Source organism: Aegilops tauschii, chromosome 3 (genome assembly GCF_002575655.3).
Source record: "Aegilops tauschii subsp. strangulata cultivar AL8/78 chromosome 3, Aet v6.0, whole genome shotgun sequence".
Lineage (NCBI taxonomy): Eukaryota > Viridiplantae > Streptophyta > Magnoliopsida > Poales > Poaceae > Aegilops > Aegilops tauschii.
Window position 1 is genome coordinate 617,052,713 of NC_053037.3, and position 25,412 is coordinate 617,078,124.

General features: G+C 44.4%; 2 pseudogenes; both read left to right on the plus strand.

The window, feature by feature from the left end:
* The first annotated feature begins 1,332 nt into the window (after nt 1-1,332).
* LOC120976133 (probable Histone-lysine N-methyltransferase ATXR5) lies at nt 1,333-16,664 on the plus strand (annotated as a pseudogene).
* Nucleotides 16,665-18,511: 1,847 nt separating this feature from the next.
* Nucleotides 18,512-25,068, plus strand: LOC109748958 (probable Histone-lysine N-methyltransferase ATXR5; annotated as a pseudogene).
* Nucleotides 25,069-25,412: the final 344 nt, after the last annotated feature.

Here is a 25,412-nt window from a genome sequence, read left to right on the forward strand (position 1 = left end):
AGGAGTCCATCGAGCACTGCCTCGCTGACGCACAGGCCCGGGCCGTCCTTCGTGAAGAGAAGACCGACGCGCGGTGGTCGGCGTTGATGTCGAGCAGCGCCGCCAAGCTCGACCTACTCCGGACCAACGTCGCCGCGAAGAAAAGGAACACCGACCTGGCTTTCCTGCTGGGCGGGGCGGACATGCTCCAGAGCAACGACGAGGCGTTCAAGGCGTGGTATTTGGAGGAGCGTGGCCTCATCCTGAACCAGCTTCCCTCGAGGGCGCCGCCCACGCCCACGTCCACGCCGACGCCCCTGCCAAGCCCGAGCGATGATGCCGTCGAGACTCCCCGCAGCACAGAAGCCACGCCGACGCCGCCAAGCACAGAGACCCCGCCAAGCCCGCGCACGCCGACTCTGCCGACGCCGGAGACCGACCTCGCCGTCTGATGCACGCGCGTCCTTTCTACTTTTTGTACGCCGAACTTTTCATCCGATCGCCGAACTTGTGGCCGCTTGATCGCCGGATTTGTGGCGTCTATTTTGTGCGCGGAAATGCCTACGTTTGAAGTTGCCGCGGCTGGGGGGCGGCGCCTGGGGGCGTGGCTGGGAGCTAGGTCGCCCCCAGGAGCCAATCTAGCGCCGGTTCGCCCCCAGGCCGCTCTTTTTCGGCGCCCTGGGGGGCTGAACGGCTGGAGATGCTCTTAGACTTCGGGTGCCTCATTTGTCACTACTAGCAGGCAGAAGGCACGCCTAGAAATTTCAAGATGGTTAGAAATTTCAAACAATGTTAAGAATTTTTTAAAAAAATCTGTTCGCAATTTAAAAATGGTTAGAAATTTTAAACAATGTTTGTTGCTTTTAAAATTATAGTTCCGTTTTAGAAAAATGTTCTAGAACTTTAAAAAATGGTTGTATTTATAAAAAAATGTCGGGAATTTCAAATGATGTTCTTGTTTTCAAGCTTTGTTTACAAAACCAAAAAATGTTCACGTTTTTTTGTTTTTTTTGGAATTTTAAAATTATTTGTGTTTGTAAAAAAATGCTCATAATTTTAAAAAATAGTTTGAAATCTGTAAAATTGTTTGCAACTTTTCAAGTACTTCCCAGTTACGCTGCTCCTTAGACTTCGGGTGCCTCATTTGTAATTACTAGCCCGTGCATATTTGTGGTGTTTTTTATTTGAAAGTAAGAGAAGGGGTCACAGTTGGTTGCGAAGTTTTTTTTTGACAGATTCCAGAAATTTTCATTACGCATTGGCAAAACATGTGAACATAATTAGGATCTGGAATCGATTATTTATTATTTATCACTTACAACTTTCCAAGAACCTAATACTTCTTTGCGGGCGATGGTGCTGGAGGGCATTGCTGGAAAAATGTCATATACACAAACTGAGGTTTGATGGCTTGCAAGTGCACAGGGCTGTTGTACCACTTTCATGATAAATAGAGTGTCGAACCCACATGAAGCGAATAGGAAGGCACCACAAACCCCGCAGCTATGCTGTCACTTAACAAACTACGTACGCACCCAAACCGTAGTTTGGAAATAGCCTACTTTAGTAAGTTGCTAGGAACACAAATAAAAGGGATAGTGTTTACTAAACTACGAACAAGAAATAAAAGACAGAAAAGTAAAGAGACTAAACTACGTGAAACGGTGCTTGAGTAGTAAACGTTCTTGAGGAATTGGAGTCATCCCCACAAGTATGATGCTGACAACACATGATGAACATGGCTCTCTAATTGTATCACTAAGCCACTTGTATATGATCTCGCATGGGCGGAGCCATATAAAGTACTCATCCCCACTAAGGTTACCGTGTACCGTGCTTCCCCACTCCGGTTATCACAACGATGATTAAGGGGAGTGAACTCTCCGTGGCCACGTCCTTAAATTCTAGGGTTCTTCACTAATCCCTATTGCAATGATCAGGGAGGAAGCGTGATATGTCCTGTCACCACCTACCCTCCACAACTATCCTTCTCACCAATATGACTTGCCTCAAGTCCACAAGGGGATAATTCTGTGTGGGCGCCCTTCACAACACCATGAGACAATCAACGCAACCCATATAAAGAGAATATTGGATAGCTTATTCAACAAAGTACTAGGGTTCACCCAAATCCTAAGAACTAACACAACTACTCAAACATCATAGAGGAAGAGGGCAAGTTACAAGCCGGCATGAAGCCGGTGGAGGAGAGGAGCATAGCGGCGCCGGTGATGGTGCTGACAGCCCATCACCGGTGAAGACCGCACCGGCCCGAAGGCCGGTGCGTGTGGTGGAGGCACCCCTTCTTCTTCCTCTTGGCTTGGCCCTTCTCTTCTCTATGGAGGTGGTTTTGGAGCAACAATGGAGATGGATAATGGCTGCGTGGACCAATGAATGTTGATGCAGCATCAGAGACGGCGGCTAGGGTTGTGGATGACTTATATGGAGAGCCTCCCTAGCCTCCTCCCTTGATGGGCTTCATCCAGGGGCTCACAATGAGCCTAATCCTCTCCCAGTCTCTTCTTTACGAGCCAAGGATCCCGTGGGATCGAACGGGGACGAAATCTGTGAAGAATTCCGTCTCGAAGGGCAACTTTGGAGCTGTCTTGACGTCAAATGACCGCTCAAACGACCGCAGGAACGCCGTCTTTTTGTGCAATCTCTCTCCAGTAAAACGGCCGCCATTTCTTCATACGAACTCGGAATTTGAAGTTCTTGAGCTCGTTGGATTCGTATGAATGACGCCTATCCATTTATAGTCTTAGATCTTGATTTGGAGCACGCTGGAAAAATGACTTTTTCCGACCTTCGAAATGGCTAAGTTTGACCCGTGACTGACCCCGTATTGAACCCATCCTTGCTCCTTTTATCGTGCTTGTTCCTAGGTTGCTTCAATACACCTATATACACAAGAAAAGAAGGAAAACTAGTAAAACCCAAATAAATACACAAATGTGCAATGCTCACAATGAAAAGCGCAAAAATCGGTAATCATGCATCATGGACATACATTTGGTTCAATGAGACATGATATATAAAGAGAACATGCAACATATGAGCTCTAAAAATGCGTAAAATATAGAGCCATCATGGTCACTGCTAGAACAAATGGCATATACACTGGTAGCACCATACTATCAAAAGAGGTGGAAGCGGTTTAGAAATCTCACAGAAATTATCAATTCGAATTAAGTACATCACTCCCCGTCTTCCAATTCTTTTTACTGGTAGCACCATACTCTCCATAATTTTGGCCTAGTTTCCTTCATAAACTGGACAAGTCTTCTTAATGGTGGTGGAGGGCCTCCCTGCCCTCTCGAAGATGCTTTTGTGCGAAAAAAAAAACAAGTAGGTTACTTTCGGCTTCAGGGATTCATGTCCCTTTATCTAGGAGTACATATGTGCACATGTTTCTTTCTTTCTATGGACAAGTATCTCTATTATTTCTTCATATGCAAATGTGGTTTCTATATGCCTGTTGTGGCTGACTTATGTCTATGGACAGATGGCTTCTACGGCCACCACCTTTGACATCTTCAAAAATGGAGTTCAGTAATGAGCTGACTTATGTGCCTAGTATGGCCCCTAAATTGAAACTGGAGGAAGGTGGTATGCAGGTTAGCCTAACAATACACTCTTTTACTTTCAAGGTGCTTTCATGATAGGATAAAGACACCATCGAACTTTGCAAAAACATGTTAAAAAGATGAGGATGCCCTCTACTTCTTGTGGTTTTTGATTCCCGCGAGGGGTATGTTCTTGGATCCATTATGCTTATATCATATTTATGATTTCCAGTACATACACTAGTAGGAAAAGGGGTTTTTACCCCGGTTCATAAGGGCCTTTAGTCCCGGTTCTGGAACCGGGACTAAAGGGTCGTTACTAATGCCCTAGCCCTTTAGTCCCGGTTCTTACACGAACCGGGACTAAAGGCCGTCCACGTGGCCGGTGCGGGGAGCCCAGGCAGGAGGGCCTTTTGTCCCGGTTGGTGTCACCAACCGGGACCAATAGGCATCCACACGTCAGCACCTGGCAGGAGCTGAGGTTTTTGTTTTTTTTGAAAGGGGGTGGTTTAGGGGTTTTGGGTGGTTAATTTAGGTATTTCATATATTGTGTTAGCTAGCTAATTAATAGAGAGAAGTGTCCTCTCTTATCTCCGTGCTTGGTCGACGCTACGTACTATATACCTATGGAGAGGAGTAGACACGCTAGCTAGTAATCAAATGAAGGAAACAGAAGATCGTCATGAACATATGCATACAGAGAGAAGTGATATCGACCACCTCTCCTTCTCCGAGATATTGGTCGAACAACAAGTTCTCGTATATCTATCTGACACTACCGGCTACATATATACAATAATTATCTCTTACAATACAATCTCCTAATTATATTGTAGGAACACATGGTCCACATAGTATTCTCCGTTTTTAGCGATCACGTGGTCAAGGAAGAATGCCGCCAATTCCTCTTGAATTGCTCGCATACGATGTTCTACTAGGAGTTCATCCCGCATCCGAAAGATCTAATTTGAAGAAGGGGGTCAATACATATATATATGAATAAATGAAACTCAACACAAATGATGGTAATAAAATAAAATTGTGAATATTATTGCTTACGCACTTCATATTGTTCTTCAGTGTAGCCCCGCTCACAGGTCGTGTGGCGGATGGACTCGCAAACGTAGTATCCACAGTAATTATTCCCGGGTTCCTGCCACAACCACTTTACAAGAAATAGAGGTCAATCAAACTGATAAGCAAGCATGCTAAATGGTATTGATGAAACTAGCGCTTGAATCACTAGGAGATGCGCGGAAATGCTACTATGGTACTTACTTTCGGGTGTCTAAATTGCAGCTTCTTCGGGAGTGCCGGAGCTTTTGAGGTGAATTTTCTCCAAACCCTGCCAGACAAAGAAAACAATTACTTGATATCAGGAAATGAACAAAGTTGCTGATATGGTGGATAATGATCGATTTAACTTACTTCTGGAGCATTTGAGTCATGTTCGCATAGTCCTGGGGATCTTTTCGTCTCGAGTCTAAGACGGTTACTACTCCCGGCTCAAGCTTAATCTCTAGGAGAATATAGTGGAAGCTGCGCATGCATGCATAAGTCATCAATTACATTACCATAACCTGGACTAATAAGGGAAACCGAATATGCACAAGACAGTAACACTCACTTGAAGTTGTAAGGAAAGAGTATTATATCTTTGTTTTGATTTAATACCAACGATTGTAGCAAGTTGGCCTCGGCTTCTTTGGGATTTTTTTCAACCGTATATGCATCTATGAGATTTGTGTTAATGAACCCAATATCACCGATTTGTCTTTTCTTCAATTCGGCGATCTTCAATCTGCATAATATAGTGAGGATAAGTATAAATACATGCAATGAAAGAGCTGACCTATATAGAGAGACTTAATGACAGAAGTAGTACTACTTACAGACAGTAGCAAGTGATCGTTGTTTTATCGAGGGACTTTTGATTGTAAAACTGGAAGAAATCCTCAAATGGAACATTCAGCAGTTCAATTCCAACGAGGTCATGCTCCGGTTTAACTCTCAGCGTCAAAGTACTCATCCCATCAGACTCTCTGCAGGTTTTCATGTACCAATCATGTAGTCTTCGCATCATCGTGCTTAGAGATCTGACATCTTTGACGAGAGGCTTCCCGTAATGGTATTTGTGTTCGTCCACCTCCATGATTTTATAATGTACATCGTCGGGCAGGTAATCTCCAAATTGCTATAACCGGGCACCATACCCGGATCATTAGCGACGATGTCTTTTGACACCTTGAGCGGGGGGCACGATTGGTTCGCTTGTTCACCGAGCTGGGCAATTTTTTTCCCAGCTCGTCGTTCTTTCATCCTTTTATCACTGACAGTACTTCCCGACCGCTCCGCTTCGGCATATGCCATTGCAAGAACGCGCTCATAGCTGCCTCTCGGCGGAGACTTTGGTGGTTTTGTCAGGCAGCCAGAGTGCGCTTTGCTTTCACCGGATCTACCTTCTCCTCCGGAGGTGGATGTTTCTTTGCTTTCACCCCTTCAAAGAAGTTCTTCACTTCAGCTCGCACGATCTTCGCGTTCTCCTCCTCGGTCCTCTCATATGGTAACTTCTCTGGAGTCTTCAGAGAAGGACCGAATATGTATTGCCTCCCGCCTCTGGCAGCTGTACTGCTAGACGCCGGCAGAGCAGATGGAGCGGCTGCAGCTGTCTTCTTTCCTTGCTTATGAGGCGGAGGAGAAGGACTACGACGCGCCGGAGCAGCCGCAGCGGCGACGGGTCTCTTCCGCCCTTGCTGACGAGGCGGAGAAGGAGGAGGCTGGCTGCTCTGGCGCACCGACGCTGGCGGAGAAGGAGGCGGAGTGTCGCCACGCGCCGGAGAAGGAGGCTGAGTGCCCTGATCACTCGCCGGAGGAGGAGGCGGAGGAGGAGGCGGAGTGCCCTTACTCGCCGGAGCCATCCAGTTCGGAAGCTTGATGAGCTCCTTCCGCCATAGGCATGGAGTCTTCAGAGCTAAACCCAGCCGAGTCTCCCCTTCACCGGTAGGGTGGTCAAGCTGGAGGTCCTCAAATCCCTCCGTTATTTCATCCACCATCACCCTAGCATATCCTTCTGGAATCGGCCGGCAGTGGTAGGTTGCGCCGGGTTTAGTAGGTAAAACAGAGCCAACAGCCGCCTTGACTTTCAAGTTCTGCCATTCCGCCATAAGGTGGCAATGTTGAGACTCCGTGATAGCATCCACGGGGTAGCTAGCAGGAGCCGCATGCTCCAGCTGAGGCAGCTCGGTGGAAGCCACGCTGCTTCTCCGCTGAGATGGCGGTGTAGCTTCGGGGGCAGTTTCGGCATCTCGATTGCCGTCTCGTTCCTCTAGCACTTGAACCCTTTCGTGCAGATGCTGAATTTGGATCTGCTCCACTTTTTTCCTCCTCTCCTGGGTTTTGTAACCGCCCGCGTCCGGAAAACCAGCCTTCCACGGAACGGAGCCTGGCGTGTCTCGTGTCCGTCCAGGGTGCTCAGGATTCCCGAGGGCCATTGTGAGCTCGTCGTTCTCTCTGTCTGGAACGAACGTCCCTTGCTGCGCTGCATCGATATAGTGCTTAAGCTTCTTGACGGGTATTGCAAGTTGCTCGTCCGTCCAACGACACCTCCCTGATATAGGGTCCAAGGTTCCGCCAGCCCCGAAGAACCAAGTCCGGCAATGGTCTGGCCAGTTCATTGTCTCTGGTTCGATCCCTTTATCAAGCAGATCCCTCTCAGACTTGGCCCACTTAGTCCGGGCTTTGAGGTAGCCACCTGACCCCGTGCGATGGTGAAGCTTCTTCTTCGCAGCATTCTTCTTGTTTGTCGCTGACATCTTCTTACTCTTTTCCGATGTCTTGTGGGCCACAAATGCGGGCCAGTGATCTCTGATCTTCTCATACCGGCCGATGAATTCTGGTGTCTCTTCTTTGTCGACAAACGTTTTCAGCTCATTCTTCCACCTCCTGAATAGGTCTGCCATCTTCTTAAGAGCATGAGACTTGATTAATTGCTCTATAACTGGCTTCTCTGGATCCTCCTCTGGCGGTAGGGTGAAATTTGCCTTCAGCTCAGTCCAAAGATCATCTTTCTGCATATCATTGACATAAGACACCTCAGGGTCTTCCTTCTTAGGCTTATACCATTGGTGGATGCTGATCGGGATCTTGTCCCTAACTAGAACCCCGCACTGAGCAGCAAAAGCATCCTTTGTCCGGAGGGGTTCAATCGGTTGGCCGTCGCGCGCGATTGCTGTGATCTCAAACCTTTCATCCGAGCACAACTTTCTCTCCGGGCCTTGTCTCTTTACGGCAGTTGTGCTCGATCCGGAGGGCTAGAAAAAAGAAGAAAGAAGAGTGTTAATTAATATGTGTACATACCAAAACAATGAATGCATCAATTAGCTAGTCAGCACAGGCTTAACTAATATATTTACCTGGCCGGACTCTGTTCGGTCACCGGAGCCATCACCACGGGCTCCTTCTTGCACCAGCATTGGGTCACCGGAGCCATCATAATCATGTCTTTCCTCCTCCACTCTTCGATCACCGCAACCTGCTTCTTCACCCTGTTCTTCCAGACCATCATTGTCGTTAAGATACGACAAGATATCACCTCCGGCTAAGATTATGTCCCCCAACACCTCTTCTGCTTGCTCATCTCGTCCGTGCTCCATTGTTTCTGCAAATATTACAACATGACAATTATTACACAAACATGACAGCAGGTGGATATATTAGTGCAAACGTAGACCTAGCTTATTCCAGGTTTGGGGTGGCCTAGGCAATGCTTGAAGGGTAGGGGCGCGGCAGGAGGGGGTAGGAGACCGACATCGTTTTTTTCTAGGGTTTGGGTGTCCTCGAGAGTTTTGGTCGAGCGAGAGGGCCGGGGGGTGCTCCCGTGGTATAAGTTATCACGGTCGAGAGGGGGTATACATATCGACCGTCCATCATGTCGAAGTTATCTGGGAGGGAGTTATATATATCGACAACGACGACATACATACACGGGAAAATAATGTTATCGGGGAGGGGGTATATATCGACCCCCCCACGTGTTGAAGTTATCGGGAGGGGGTTTTATATCGACAACGACGACATACATACACGGGAAAATAATGTTATCGAGGAGGGGGTATATCGACCCCCCTCGTGTTGAAGTTATCCCCCCTCGTGTTGAAGTTATCGGGAGGGGGTAATATCGACAACGACAACATACATACACGGGAAAATAATGTTATCGGGGAGGGGGTATATCGACCCCCCCACGTGTTGAAGTTATCAGGAGGGGGTTATATCGACAACGACGACATATATACACGGGAAAATAATGTTATCGGGGAGGGGGTATATCGACCCCCCCTCGTGTTGAAGTTATCCCCCCTCGTGTTGAAGTTATCGGGAGGGGTATATATCAACGACGACAGACTTGATAAAACATAAGAAAACGAAGAAGAAATAAAAAAGAGGAGAGAAGAAGAAAGGAATAGAGGAGAGGATTGAAGAAAAAAAAGAAGAAAAAAAAGAGGAGAAGAAGAAAGGAATAGAGGAGAAGAAGAAAAAATAGAAGAAAGGAATAGAGGAGAAGAAGAAAAAATAGAATATTTCTTCTTCTCCTCTATTCCTTTCTTCTTCTCCTCTTCTTTTTCTTCTTTTTTCCTCTTCTTATTTATTTCTCCTCTTCTTCCTCTCCTCTTCTTCTTTCTTTCCTCTTCTTATTTTCTTCTTTCCTATCCTTCTTTTTCTTCTTCTTCCCTTCCTAGCTAGATATATAAAACTTTTCTAAAATTGTAAATTTTGCATATATAAAACTTTTCCATGTGGATCATCATTTCTCATATATATCGAATATATATCCATTGTCATATATAAAAACTTTCTATATATGAACAAAAAAACATTTTTGACATATATATTCATACATTTTGAACATCTACATACATACAATTTTTTTTGTTCACATATACATTATAGCCACATACACATATACATCACATATGAACAAAAAAATTAAACTAATAAAAATAAAAAAACATATAGCCACATATGAACAAAAACATATAGCCACATACATACACATATACATTATATATATATATGATCAAAAAACAATTAACTAATAAAAAAACAGAGCCGGGGCGGCGGCTCTCACAGCGGGGGCGGCTAGGACGATGGCGAGGGCAGGACGGGGCGGGGGCGGCGAGGGCGCCGGCGAGCACGCGCGGGCCGGGCAGGGGGCTCGGGGCGCCGAGGCGGCGCACGCGAGCAGGGGAGCACGTGGGGGCAGGGCGACGGCGACGAGCACCGGGCGGCGACCCGTCGAGGCAAGGGCGCGGGGCGACGGCGACGAGGAGCGGGCGGCGACAGCGAGCACGGGCAACCTGGCGGCGTCGGGGGCAACTGGCGAGGTATTTCGAAAATTTCCTAAGTGTGGACTTATATAGCAAAGCCTTTAGTCCCGGTTCGTGGCACCAACCGGGACTAAAGGTGGGCATTAGTCCCGGTTGGTGCCACCAACCGGGACCAAAGGCCCCTTTTCAGCAGCCCAAAGGCCGGGAAGCGGCGGCCTTTGGTCCCGGTTGGTGGCACCAACCGGGACTAAAGGGGGGGCATTGGTCCCGGTTGGTGGCACCAACCGGGACCAAAGGCCTTGCGCTGCCCGCGGCCAAAAGTTTAGTCCCACCTCGCTAGTTGAGAGGGGCTCGGAGTGGTTTATAAGCCCCACTGCGGCTGCCCTCTCGAGCTCCTCTCAAATGCAGGCTTACGGGCCTAATGTCACACTGTGCTGTCTGTTGGCCTATTGGGCCTTCTGCGGGCCTGAATCCTGGCCCAGGTTGGGTTTCTAGTCGTATTCAGGCCTTGGTGGCCCAATAGGTGGCAGTTTTTAATTTTTTTTTCCAGTTTTTTGGTTCTGTTTTTTGCATTATTTATTTTCTTTTGTTTTTTGCTTTATTTTTTAATTCTTTTTGCTTTTAGCTCAGCAAAATTATAAACTATCTGTTAGTGCCATTAGTTTTAGAAAACATATAAACTTTCTATTAGTGCCATTAGTTCTTTATGAAAATTCTTTTTGCTGTATTTAGTTTTTTTGTTTTCTTTTTTGCTATATTCATTTTGTTTTGTTTCTACTTACAACAAAAAACTTATTTATTTTATTTTATTTTGTTTCTAATTACTTATTTATTTTACTTTATGATAATTCTTTCTGCTATTAAAGTTTCTATCAAAAAAAGTTCTTTATGAAAATTCTTTTTGCTTTTAATGATTAAAAATAAAAAGAGGCGCAATGCGCGTTGATTTGCTTCAAGCCTTTCGGAATAGTGTAGACTGCACTGCACATAGCTCGATGCAGTCTACCTTATTCCTCAAGGCTTGAAGCTAAGCAACGTGAGCATTGCGCCTCTTCTTCATCGTCTCTGCACTCAGGGCTTATAAACCGCTCCTAGTGCCTCTCAGCTAGCGAGGTGGGACTAAAAAACTGCTTAGCTAGTAAGAAACTCTAGTACCGGTTCGTGCCACGAACAGGTACTAAAGGTGCTCGTGGGGCCACAGCCTCATTAGTACCGGTTCGTGGCACCAACAGGGACCAAAGGGTGGAATTGGTCCCGGTTCGTGCCACCAACCGGGACCAATGGCCTTGCACAGCGGCGTGGTGGTGAGTTTAGTCCCACCTCGCTAGCTAAGAGAGAGCCGCACCTGTTTATAAGGTGCGTTGCGCCTGAGCTGTCGAGCTCCTCTCTAAAGCAGGCTTACGGGCCTAACCTCTCTGCACTCAGGGCTTATAAAGCATTTCAAATGAACTCCGAAAAGGTTGAAAGTTGGCATGGTATCATCATTTCATCCACATAGCATGTGCAAGAAAGTTGAGAGGGTTACGGCAAAAACTAGATGCACTTCTTGTACAAAACGGACAATGGTATCATACTCGTCTATTACAAAGTTGGCATGGTATCATCATAATAGTTGCGGGAGAAAGTCTTCACTTTTTCTTCGCTTGTGTCATTTGCTTATTGCGCCGTAACCATGGATAATCTTCATCGTTTATCAGGATGCTTGGGTCAGCCTTGACTTTGAAGGGAGGAATTTCATGAAACTTTTCATAATCTTCAGACATGTCTGTCTTGCCCTCCACTCCCACAATGTCCCTTTTTCCTGAAAGAACTATGTGCCGCTTTGGCTCATCGTATGATGTATTCACTTCCTTATCTTTTCTTTTCCTCGGTCTGGTAGACATGTCCTTCACATAGATAACCTGTGCCACATCATTGGCTAGGACGAACGGTTCGTCAGTGTACCCAAGATTGTTCAGATCCACTGTTGTCATTCCGTACTGTGGGTCTACCTGTACCCCGCCTCCTGACAGATTGACCCATTTGCACTTAAACAAAGGGACCTTAAAATCATGTCCGTAGTCAAGTTCCCATATGTCCATTATGTAACCATAATATGTGTCCTTTCCCCTCTCGGTTGCTGCACCAAAGCGGACACCGCTGTTTTGGTTGGTGCTCTTTTGATCTTGGGCGATCGTGTAAAATGTATTCCCATTTATCTCGTATCCTTTGTAAGTCAATACAGTCGAAGATGGTCCCCTGGACAACGAGTACAACTCATCACAAACAGTGGTGTCACCTCTGAGACGTGTTTCCAACCAACTGCTGAAAGTCCTGATGTGTTCACATGTAATCCAGTCGTCACACTGCTCCGGGTGTTTGGAGCGCAGACTGTTCTTGTGTTCATCGACATACGGAGTCACCAAGGTAGAGTTCTGTAGAACTGTGTAGTGTGCTTCAGACCAAGAATATCCGTCCCTGCATATTATTGAGTCCCCCCTCCAAGCGTGCCTTTTCCAGTCAGTCTCCCCTCATACCGCGATTTAGGGAGACCTATCTTCTTAAGGCCAGGAATGAAGTCAACACAAAACCCAATGACATCCTCTGTTTGATGGCCCATGGAGATGCTTCCTTCTGGCCTAGCGCGGTTACGGACATATTTCTTTAGGACTCCCATGAACCTCTCAAAGGGGAACATATTGTGTAGAAATACGGGCCCTAGAATGACAATCTCGTCGACTAGAACTAGGACGTGCGTCATGATATTGAAGAAGGATGGTGGGGACACCAGCTCGAAACTGACAAGACATTGCGCCACATCACTCCTTAGCCTTGGTATGATTTCTGGATCGATCACCTTCTGAGAGATTGCATTGAGGAACGCACATAGCTTCACAATGGCTAATCGGACGTTTTCCGGTAGAAGCCCCCTCAATGCAACCGGAAGCAGTTGCGTCATAATCACGTGGCAGTCATGAGACTTTAGGTTCTGGAACTTTTTCTCTGGCATATTTATTATTCCCTTTATATTCGACGAGAAGCCAGTCGGGACCTTCATACTGAGCAGGCATTCAAAGAAGATTTCTTTCTCTTCTTTCGTAAGAGCGTAGCTGGCAGGACCTTCATACTGCTTCGGAGGCATGCCGTCTTTTTCGTGCAAACGTTGCAGGTCCTCCCGTGCCTCAGGTGTATCTTTTGTCTTCCCATACACGCCCAAGAAGCCTAGCAGGTTCACGCAAAGGTTCTTCGTCACGTGCATCATGTCGATTGAAGAGCGGACCTCTAGCTCTTTCCAGTAGGGTAGGTCCCAAAATATAGATTTCTTCTTCCACATGGGTGCGTGTCCCTCAGCGTCATTCGGAACAGCTAGTCCGCCGGGACCCTTTCCAAAGATTATGTGTAAATCATTGACCATAGCAAGTACGTGATCACCGGTACGCATGGCGGGCTTCTTCCGGTGATCTGCCTCGCCTTTGAAATGCTTGCCTTTCTTTCGACATTGATGGTTGGTCGGAAGAAATCGACGATGGCCCAGGTACACATTCTTCATGCTTTTGTCCAGGTATATACTTTCAGTGTCATCTAAACAGTGCGTGCATGCGTGGTATCCCTTGTTTGTCTGTCCTGAAAGGTTACTGAGAGCGGGCCAATCGTTGATGGTTACAAACAGCAACGCGTGCAGGTTAAATTCCTCCTGTTTGTGCTCATCCCACGTACGTACACCGTTTCCATTCCACAGCTGTAAAAGTTCTTCAACTAATGGCCTTATGTACACATCAATGTCGTTGCCAGGTTGCTTAGGGCCTTGGATGAGAACGGGCATCATAATGAACTTCCGCTTCATGCACATCCAAGGAGGAAGGTTATACATACATAGAGTCACGGGCCAGGTGCTGTGATTGCTGCTCTGCTCCCCGAAAGGATTAATGCCATCCGCGCTTAAACCAAACCATACGTTCCTTGGGTCAGCTGCAAACTCAGCCCAGTACTTTCTCTCGATTTTTCTCCACTACGACCCGTCAGCGGGTGCTCTCAACTTCCCGTCTTTCTTACGGTCCTCACTGTGCCATCGCATCAACTTGGCATGCTCTTCGTTTCTGAACAGACGTTTCAACCGTGGTATTATAGGAGCATACCACATCACCTTCGCAGGAACCCTCTTCCTGGGCGGCTCGCCGTCAACATCACCAGGGTCATCTCGTCTGATCTTATACCGCAATGCACCGCATACCGGGCATGCGTTCAGATCCTTGTACGCACCGCGGTAGAGGATGCAGTCATTAGGGCATGCATGTATCTTCTGCACCTCCAATCCTAGAGGGCATACGACCTTCTTTGCTGCATATGTACTGTCGGGCAATTCGTTATCCTTCGGAAGCTTCTTCTTCAATATTTTCAATAGCTTCTCAAATCCTTTGTCAGGCACAGCATTCTCTGCCTTCCACTGCAGCAATTCCAGCATGGTACCGAGCTTTGTGTTGCCATCTTCGCAATTGGGGTACAACCCTTTTTTGTGATCCTCTAACATGCGATCGAACTTCAGCTTCTCCTTTTGACTTTCGCATTGCGTCCTTGCATCGACTATGACCCGGCGGAGATCATCATCATCGGGCACTGGTTCCTCTTGATCTTCAGCAGCTTCCCCCCTTGCAGCATCATTGGGCACATCGTCTGGTTCCTCTTGATCTTCAGCAGCTTCCCCCGTTGCAGCATCACCGTATTCAGGGGGCACATAGTTGTCATCGTCCTCTTCTTCTTCGCCGTCTTCCATCATAACCCCCATTTCTCCGTGCCTCGTCCAAACATTATAGTGTGGCATGAAACCCTTGTAAAGCAGGTGGGCGTGAAGGATTTTCCGGTCAGAGTAAGACTTCGTATTCCCACATATAGGGCATGGACAACACATAAAACCATTCTGCTTGTTTGCCTCAGCCACTTCGAGAAAATCATGCACGCCCTTAATGTACTCGGAGGTGTGTCTGTCACCGTACATCCATTGCCGGTTCATCTGCGTGCATTATATATAATTAAGTGTGTCAAAAACCATTACAGAACATCATGAATAGATAATTAAGTGACCAAATTAATAGAAGTTCATCATCACATTAGAACCAAAGTACATACATAGTTCTCATCTAACAACATATATATAGCTCTCCAGAGCATCTAATTAATTAAACCATACATTGAAACTATGTAAAACATTTCAATGCGAAAACAAATGCGATCATAATCGCAACCAAGGTAACAATTGATCCAACGGCATAATGATACCAAGCCTCGGTATGAATGGCATATTTTCTAATCTTCAATTGCATTGCATCCATCTTGATCTTGTGATCATCGACGACATCCGCAACATGCAACTCCAATATCATCTTCTCCTCCTCAATTTTTTTTATTTTTTCCTTCAAGTAAATGTTTTCTTCTTCAACTAAATTTAACCTCTCGACAATAGGGTCGGTTAGAATTTCCGGTTCAACCACCTCCTAGATAAATAAAATCTATGTCACGCTGGTCGGTATATTTGTCATAAACAATAAATGAATCAAATAGTTATAAAAAGATAATATATACCACATCCGAATCATAGACAGGACGAGGGCCGACGGGGGCGGATACCAAAACCATCGCACTATGTAATAAGAAGGAATAAAATAGTAAGAAAATTAGACAAGTATCTATCTAAAGTAAGAATTTTTTTCTTTCAAAAAGAAGATAAGAACAAGAGGCTCACCACAGTGGTGCCGGCGACGAGATCGGCGCGGGCGGTCGACGGCGGTGAAGACGGGAATGGGACGTGACGGGCCGCTAAACCTAGACAAATCTCGAGGAAAATGGAGCTTTGAGGTCGAGCTTCGAGAGGACAAAGCTTAACTAGTGTGGCTCGGACATTTCATCGAACACCTCATGTGCATAGGAGGTGAGCTAGAGCACCACAAAGCTCTCCCCTCGCCGGCCAGAGAAAAACAGAGCACTGGAGTGCTCTGCTCGCGGGCGAGGGGTATATATAGGCACCTCATTGGTCCCGGTTCGTGGCATGAACCGGTACTAAATCCGGGCCTTCTGTCCCGGTTCATGCCAAGAACCGGGACCAATGGTTGTGGGCCAGGAGCGAGGACCATTAGTCCCGGTTCGTGGCTCGAACCGGGACAAATGGTTCCATAAGAACCGGGACCAATGCCCACGAGGCCCCGGCCGGCCCCCTGGGCTCACGAACCGGGACGAATGCCCCCATGGGTCCCGGTTTGTGACTGAACCGGGACTAATGGGCTTGCCATGCCCGAACGAAAGCCCTGTTTTCTACTAGTGATAAGAAGTAAACTAACACAATTAACTCTTTAGCTTTAGTATACGCAGGTTGATGCAGATATTAAGGATATGATATTCTTTACAAAATACAATGGTGACCTTGATTATTTGGATCAAGGAGAATGATGGTTGTGATAGTATAATGACCCATCTATCAGACTATCACCAGCGGATCCTTCCAAGAAGCTTGATATTTTCCTTCATAGACAGGGAAACACCCCCACTTTATTAATGGCATCAACGACCGCACTCCGTAAGTAGTCACTTCCGATCTTATGAACGTAAAATGTGTTAGGCATCACTTATATAGTTATACTAATCTAATCGCATCGAACTTCTGCATGGATGACAAGAAGAAGGAGAACATCAAGTGTGTGAGATACAACATCGATGGTGAGAGCCATGTCTTGTTGATCTCTGCCATGACTTAGCTTGTGGCGAGAAGCTATACTATGACTACAATGGGCATGAGTATGCGTACCCAACACATCATTTTGTCTAACTCCCAATAGTTCTGACCTGCCCAACATCAAGGAGTTTGGGTGATAATAGGGATTAATGGTGGCATTTTCAGCATTGCCTCTGAAATCCATTAACTTCTATGTAGTTCTGTTGCCAGAAGAAATCCCTAGATGGAGATAATCATACGTGTTGATGTTGTAGGTAGTGAAAATTGTCTTCATTCAGTAGTGGGGAGAGAGAAGTGGGATCTTCATTTTACATTTCTCTTGACCACCAAGATGTTGTCTTCTCACTCATATTAATTACTATCGCAGAGTTCTTGCATGACTTGAGAGTTGATAATCTTCAATCAGTTTTGGATGCATATAATTCCCTTTCTCCCTAGAGTGAGTCTAGGTTATCGAATACACAAGAAGTCATGCCTTGGGAAGGTGATTTCTGCAAGACTTTGTTATAAAATAGTTGCAATTTTCGCAGACCAATTCACACAATTTATATTAAGAAAAAATAATAAAGAAATATAATAGGGGTGTTTCACTTGCAACCATATACACACGCTCGAGATATGCGGGACATTTCAATTGAATGCTTCCAGTTATGATCAAATGAAATTAAAGCTATTTGCCGTACTCTAACCACCAAAGCAAAAGCATGATTATGTTTATCCTGCAGGTACTATGAAGCGACGGAGTTACAATCTTACATGTATGCCATATAAGTGCCCAGGCAGAAGAACCAAGGCCTGAAATTGCGACATCAACAATATCATGTACAAATGTGCAAATTGTGTTGTAGATGTACCTGTCACAAGTGTCATCATGGAAATATCTTCTAAGTCACTAGATGGAAACTAACAATGCGATTGCGGAAGGGCACTATCCAAGAACCTAATGCTTCTCTACAGATGATAGTGCTAGAGGGCATTGCTTGAAAATTTTCATCTACACACACTGATGTCACCACTAGAACAAATGGTAAATACACTGGGAGGACCATACTATAAGACGAGGTGGAAGCATAAGAACTTTATAAATCTAATTTCTTTCAACAATTTTTGCTTGGTCGTATAATTTTAGGGACTTCCTTCCTTTTGGAAGACGCTTTCGTGAACAAAATAAAGTAGGTCACTTTCTTCTTCAGGGATTCATGTTCCTTTATATAGGTCACTTTCGGCCGACCATATTTGGCATCATAGAAGAAACAAAACAACCGAAATAGAAGGACAAGGCTTGTGGACAGTGATTACATGTTATAAATAGTGACGATTATCCATTCACAACACAACCTAGTTCTTTAATGTTAGGCGGCCGTTAGTTTCTCGTCCGCCATGGATCACATAAACTAGATCCTACAAACCACCGAACCAAACATGCATGCATCACTTTCTCGTCCGCATGGATCACACCAAACAAAACATGCACGCAATACTCCAAGATTACCATCTGAGATCATATACATAATCGTGACAAACAGATTCACCAGAGGCGAATGCTGCTGGTGTATTATTTTTCCAAAAAGTCAAACTTCTCTAACTTTGACCAAGTTTATAGACAAAAATCGTCAATGTTTAGAATACCAAATCATTGTCACTAGATTCACCATGAAATATATTATTATATTTTATATTTTTAGTATTGTAAATCTTTATACATTTTGCCATAAAGTTGGTCAAACATAGACAATGTTTGACTTTGTTAAAAACTAAAACACCTTACATTTAGGAACGGAGAGACTACTTTTTAGTAGTGAGAGAAGTGTCGTCATTCAGTTGCTGGGAGAGACAGATGGTATCTTCACTTCTTTTTGTCTGGCGTTTCCCATTTTTGGTGCTTTGCTGTTAGTGCAGAAGTGCACACTATCCATGATCCTAATGCTTCTATGGAGGCGATGGTGCTGGATGGCACTGCTGGTAAAATATCTTATACACACATTGAGATCACTGCCTGAACAAATGGCATATAAACTGGTTGCACCGTACTATCGAAAGAGGTTGAAGGACTTGACCAATCACAGAAAACTGAACCCGAGCAAGATATATATGCTAGGGTCGACTTTATCATTGACAATATCAATCCTGAAGGGGATCCTCCTTAAGACTAGGAACAATAATACAACGTGTACATCACTAAGTATATGAACTATAAATGTTAACATTCTTCTCTTAGTACTGCTGGGGTTCACTCCTGAAAGGGCTCCTCCCACCTAAGTCTAACAAAATTGACTTTCGGACACTGCTTCAAGTTGCATAGTTTAAGGACTTTATTTTATGCTACCTTGCTATCATGTGTACTGTCGCCATTGTAGCGGCGCTCCGCACACACAAGTGCTATAGATTTTCATGATCTACATCTCCCGAGAGCCTCAGATCTTTCCGAATATTGGTTGCAATGTTGCCCTATCGTGCCATGTACTAATCTCGGTGGACTCTGTTGTAAACGCTCGGCAACCCACTTATATATATGCATTTATAGAGTCTAGATGTAATGGTAACACATGTTGATCTTCTTGTGATCTTGTCGAGCATGGGCCAGCTCCGGAAACGTGGCACCGGAGCAGAGTAGTACTGAGGAGCAGTGACGACGCACACTTCTTGAGCTAACCGGCTGTAGACCTCGAATCTTGAACAAAAAGGGAACTAGCTACGTAGGCCTCAAACATACGCACCGGGCATTAGTTGCGGAGTAGCACTCTAATGCCGCCTTGGCGGCGAGGTCGTCGAAGGCTGCCCTAGTGGGAGGTCCCGCACCTTGTTGCACATGTCGGACCCATATGACGACGAGCTAAACTCGGTGCCACTGACGGCGAAGGTGGCATGGAACATAGGCGTCTGGTACAGGCCCTTAAGCCGCTCGTTGTATGCCGGCGCCACTCGCCGCTGCTTTTGGCACAATTGTTTAGCTTGAACATTCGTGATCGTGTGACCAGCCTAATTGAACGTAGTTGGGCAGGGAACGATTTCCCCGGGGCTCGCTTCGATCTGATTTGCGTGCAGCTGGGTTTCAACAGGAGTCGTGTGCATTAGTTGCACGCGACAGCCAGTAGTACCATGATTCTTTCTTTCTTTGGAAGTTTACAGACTTCTGACGAGAGGGTGCTTTCCAAGTTTCCATAGTCGGAGTAACTTAGCTAGTAACATAACACACTTCAAGGGAAATTTGATTATGTAAGAAGTATTTAGTGAGGAGATAGATATTTATGGTAACATGATCTATTACCGTAACATAACACATCCCGAGGCGAAACGAGTCTGCATCTAAATAAATGAACGTTTGCATGATACCACACATATGTTACTACGGTTATGGAGATAGTAACATGGATTAGTAACATATGCATGTTACTAGTCTAAGTTACTTTCACTATGACCAGCCAATGTTGAGGATATCACTTATCTTTAGCGTCTTGGTCAGCTGGGGATTAGAGTAATCGGAAATCGGTCGATTAATCGATTTTATCGGTCAACTATTAATCGGCAATTTTTTTGCAAATCTCAGGTTCCCAGCACTAAAATATGCTATATTGAACACCAAAACAATATTGGACAAAAGTGTTACCTTGATTCCTAGCATTTTAATCCTCATATAATGACAAACAAAATAGACAACAGTACATATAGCATAACAAGGTCCACAAAACGCAAATAAACATAGTTTTTTTTTGCAAACATAGTGCTATGTATAGGCCCGATTTATCGGTAGATTCCCGATAAATCGGTTTTCATAGCGATAAATCGGCACAAACGATAAACTGTGAAGATAAGGCATAATCTTATCGGTCACCCTAGCGATAAATCCGACGATAAATCGCTGAATCGGAAGATTTTTTGAACAGTGTGACCAGCCTAATTGAACGAAGTTCCAATGGCGTAAAAATGCAAGGTTTTTATTCCTGGTGTTTCCCATTATTTTTGGTGCTTCGCTGCTAGTGTGGAAGTGCACACTAACCAAGATCCTAATGCTTCTATGCAGGCGATGGTGCTGGGGCACTGCTGGTAAAAATGTCTTAGACACACATTGAGGTCACCGCTAGAAAAAATGGCATATACACTAGTAGCACTGTACTATCAAAAGATGTGGAAGCACTTGACCAATCACACAAAAATGATCCTGATCTAGATCTAGACGAGAAGAGTACTGTTAACATTTATAGATCATAGACTTAGTGAAGTACACATTATACTCCTGGCTCTACCCTGACTGCGCCCCGACCTCCATCATCCGTGCGTCCCTCCGCCGCCGCTCGATCTCGCCATTCCCGCTCCCCCCCCCTTTTTGTGTTCGCACTCGCTCGCTTGCTGTGAATTTCATCTCATCTCATCCGCTTATTGATTGAATTTCTGCCAGATTTTCTGTTGAAGCAGAGCAAGATCATGGATTTCTTCCGGATCGAGAAGGGCGCGGAGGGCGGCGCCGTCAGGCCGGCAAAGTGTGGGCTTTCTCAGGGTAATTTTCTTATCTCTGAAATTTTGAGTCGCATGGATTTTGTTTATCGTATGGCTTAAGCTAGGGAGTCTGTGATGAGGAATCGTCGCTCAATTGTTGCACATACTGCATTGCCGTCTGCTGATGATGCAAATAATCCATAAGGTGCAAATAGTTCATCTGAATACCGTAGCTAATTATGAGTATGATGCACATCTGGTAGGAGGAAAAATTGTACACTATGTGGGTGTTGTGTGTTGATTCGTTGATTGTTTTGTTTTCCTAGGCTGACCGGTACTACACAGTAGTATCCTGCATATATGTCAGTGTCACAGTGGATTATAATTTCTAGGTAATGAACATTGAAAAATGCAGTAAGCTACCGCCGCAGGAAGCGCACGGGAAAGCTACCGCCGCCAGAATTGCGTGGCAAAACCATCGCTGCTGGAAATACGCAGGAAAGCATCGTTAAAAAACTTTAATTTGATCTTAATAGCACTCTTTTAGTAGGATTGTGTTATTGAAGTAGGTTGGTCACGTATGTACGGATTAACTGACTTCCATTGATTTGTACACATGTATATCAGGATGATTCTCAGGGATACGTCACATGTATATCCTGTTCGTGATCTGACTTGCACTCATTGAGCCATAAAAGGCCGCCACCTTTTGTAGTTTATTTAAAATAGGATTGATTACGTGTAGGATGCACTTCTAATGGGGGGAAAAGTTATATCTTATAGTGGTTGTATGTCGATTTGTGAATTGTTCTGTTTTGCATGGCTGGCCGATCAATAGAGTAGAATCCTGCATATATCTCCAGTGAATTCTAGTTTCTAGGTAATGAACAAACGCGGCGAGCTATCACCGCTGCAAATACGTGGGAAAGCTATTGCCTTCAGAATTACGCGGGAAATTATCGTTGCTGGAAATGCGCGGGAAAGCATCGTTCAAAAAACTTTAATTTGATCTTAATAGCACAGTTTTATTTTGGTAATAGGGATGTGTTATTTAAATAGACCGGTCAAGTTTGTACGGATTAAATGACTTCCATTTAGTCGTGGGGATATGTCACATATATATCCTCTTGATGATCTGCCTTGCTTTCATTGAGCCATAAAAAAGCCGCCACCTTTTGTAGTTTATATAAAATATGACTGAATACGTGTAGGATGCACATCTGATGGGAGAAAAGGGGGTGTTGTATGTTGGTTCGTGAACTGTTTTGTTTTGCATGTCTGACTGGTGCATCCAATTGTATCCTGCATATATCTCCAATTAACTGAAATTTCTAGTTTGTTGGGACACAACAGCTACTTAACCATTCAACTGCATATATCTCCAATCCAATAGTATCCTGCATATAGCTCACTGCATTTATTCATTACTTCATACTTGTATACAGATGCTAAGAGGCGAAGGAGGCGATCTCTTGTTATGCACAAGAAGAAGAGGAGGCTACTGCCATTTGTGCCCACTGAAGATAGAGTTCGAAGGCTTGAACAGATGGCTTCTGCAGCCACTGCATTGACCACTTCGAAAATGGAGTTCAGTAATGAGCTGACTTATGTGCCGAGTATGGCCCCTATATCTGCCAATCAAGCAAAACTGGAGGAAGGTGGTATGCAGGTTAGCAAATTTTTACTTAAAAACAATATAATGCATTTCTTGATCTCTTGGTGCCTAACGATACACTTGTTGACTTTCAAGGTTCTTTCAAAAGAGGACAAAGAAACCATCGAACTTTGCAGAAGCATGTTGAAAAGAGGTGAATGCCCTCCTCTTCTGGTGGTTTTTGATTCCCACGAGGGGTATGTTTTTGGAATTATTCTTCTAACGTTTGTTCGTTTTTCAGTATGGAGCAATTAAACTAACACATATTTGTTTTCAGCTTCACTGTGCAGGCTGATGCATATATTAAGGATCTGACATTCTAAACTGAATACACTGGCGATGTTGATTATTTAAAGAACAGGGAAAATAATGGCTGTGATAGTACAATGACCCTTCTTTCACCAGCGGATCCTTCCCAGAAGCTCGTTATCTGCCCTGACAAACGTGGAAACATCGCCCGCTTTATTAATGGCATCAACAACCACACTCCGTAAGTAGTCGCTGCCTATCGTTATGAATGCACATGTGTTAGGCATAACTTATGCCACTCTAATATTGTCCCTTCTTTCACCACTCTTGGACATCTTTTATGATTGTGAGCCGCATCAAATATTTTCTGCTTGGGCAAATAGTTGATGTTGGACAAGAAAGACAACATGATGAGCTATGTTTGTTTACATTCACATAGAAGTTATATTGTCGTGGATCCTCCAACATGTGATGCTTGTTTAGAATATTTTGCTAGCCAAAACTTCGTACTGAGTAGAGATACTACTCTTACATCCATAACCCCTTAAACTCAGTTTCTTGTCATGAGAGTCCACTATACCTACCTATCGATTGTATAAGATCCTTCAAGTAAGTTATCATCAGTGCAAAAGCAATAAAAATTGCTCCTAAATATGTACGATCTTTTATTGTGAGGGAAGATAAGCTTTCTACGATCTCGCGATGGCAAAGAAATAAAAGCGACAAAATGCATAATAAAGGTTGCTATCATAAGGGGCAATATAAAGTGACGTTCCTTTTACTAATCGTGCATTCCTTCTTAGGTTTTTGTTATTTATCAGTCATATCAAGGAAAGGCTTGGTAGAAGCACTTGCCACGAAAGAAGGATTACACCTCAGATTCTGATCATTCTCTTATTCTATTATATAAACATACATATTACGATCTTCTCAATCTCATAGAAATTGTTTATCCGTTAGTATCTGTAATAAATTTTATAACTAGACAACAGTAATCCATAACTACCCCAAATATATGATCACATATATGATTTAGCGTCACGGCTTTATATCACGTGCTTATGAATTCCCGCACCAACGTGCGTTCTACAAAATATTACAAATCTGTTATTCTCAAAAAATCTGACAATATATTATCAATTAGGACTCGTTGTCATTCATAATGATGATAGTTTTTGTTACTATTTTCCTATGTTCTTAATAGTATAATAAAAAATGTCATGTACACATTGAGGTCACCGATAGTAAAAATGGCATATACACTGGTAGCCTGGTACTATCAAAAGAGCTTGAAGCAATTGACCAATATCACACAAAATGAACCCGAGCTAGATTGATATGCTAGGTTTGACTTCATCATCGACTTTATCACTCCTGAAGGGGCTGATCCTCCTAAAGACTAGGAACAAGAGTAAAACGTGTACATGACTAAGTCTATGAACTATAAATGTTAACAATCTTCTCTTAGTCGTGATGGGGTTCACTATTGAAAGGGCCCCTCCCACTTAAGTCTATTGAAACTGACTTTCAGACACTGCTTCAAGTGGCATTCTATTAAGGACTTTGTTTTCAGCTTCACTTTGCAGGCTGATGCATATATTAAGGATCTGACATTCTTAACTGAATATCTGGCGATGTTGATTACTTTAAGAATAGGGAAAATGATGGTTGTGATAGTATGATGACCCTTCTATCACCAGCGGATCCTTCCCAGAAGCTTGTTATCCGCCCTGACAAACGAGGAAACATCACCCGCTTTACATCAAAACCACACTGTAAGGAGTCACTGCCTATCCTGATGAATGTAAATGTATTAGGCATCACTTATGCCACTCTAGTATTATCCAACTCCTGCAGTGATGGGAATAATAAGCAGAACATCAAGTGTGTGAGAAACGATATGGACGGTGAGTGCCATGTCTTGCTGGTCACATGCCGTGATATATATCGTGGTGAGAAGCTGTACTACGACTACAATGGGCATGACTATATGTACCAACGCATCATTTCGTCAACTCGCCCAATAGTTCTGCCCTGCCCTGCATCAAGGAGTCTGGGCGATTAATGGCGGCACTTTCAGCATTGCCGCTGAAAGCAGTAACTTATATACAGTTCAATTGCCAGAAGAGGTCCCTGATGGCGAACAATGATACATGTTGATTTTGTTAGTACCTCGTAGTGTAAATAGTCTTCTTTCAGCTGTGGAGAGAGACAAGTGGGATCTTCATTTTCTTTTTCTCCTAACCTCATTCCTGCTCGACTTGAGTCCTTTTCGGGGATTCATGTGCCCCTTCTATAGAAGTAAATATCTATCTGCCCCTGTCTCTCTATCGAATGGTTAAGTAGATGTTGTGTCCCAATTAGTGGTACATTTGAAACTGGAAGAGAAATGTTTCACCCCGTTTGTTGGGGAATTGTTCTCCATGTTCAGTTATTTTAGCTGGTGAAATGTGGTTTCCCTATTGGTGCCATGGTTTTTTGTGTACTTCGTTATTGCCTTGTGG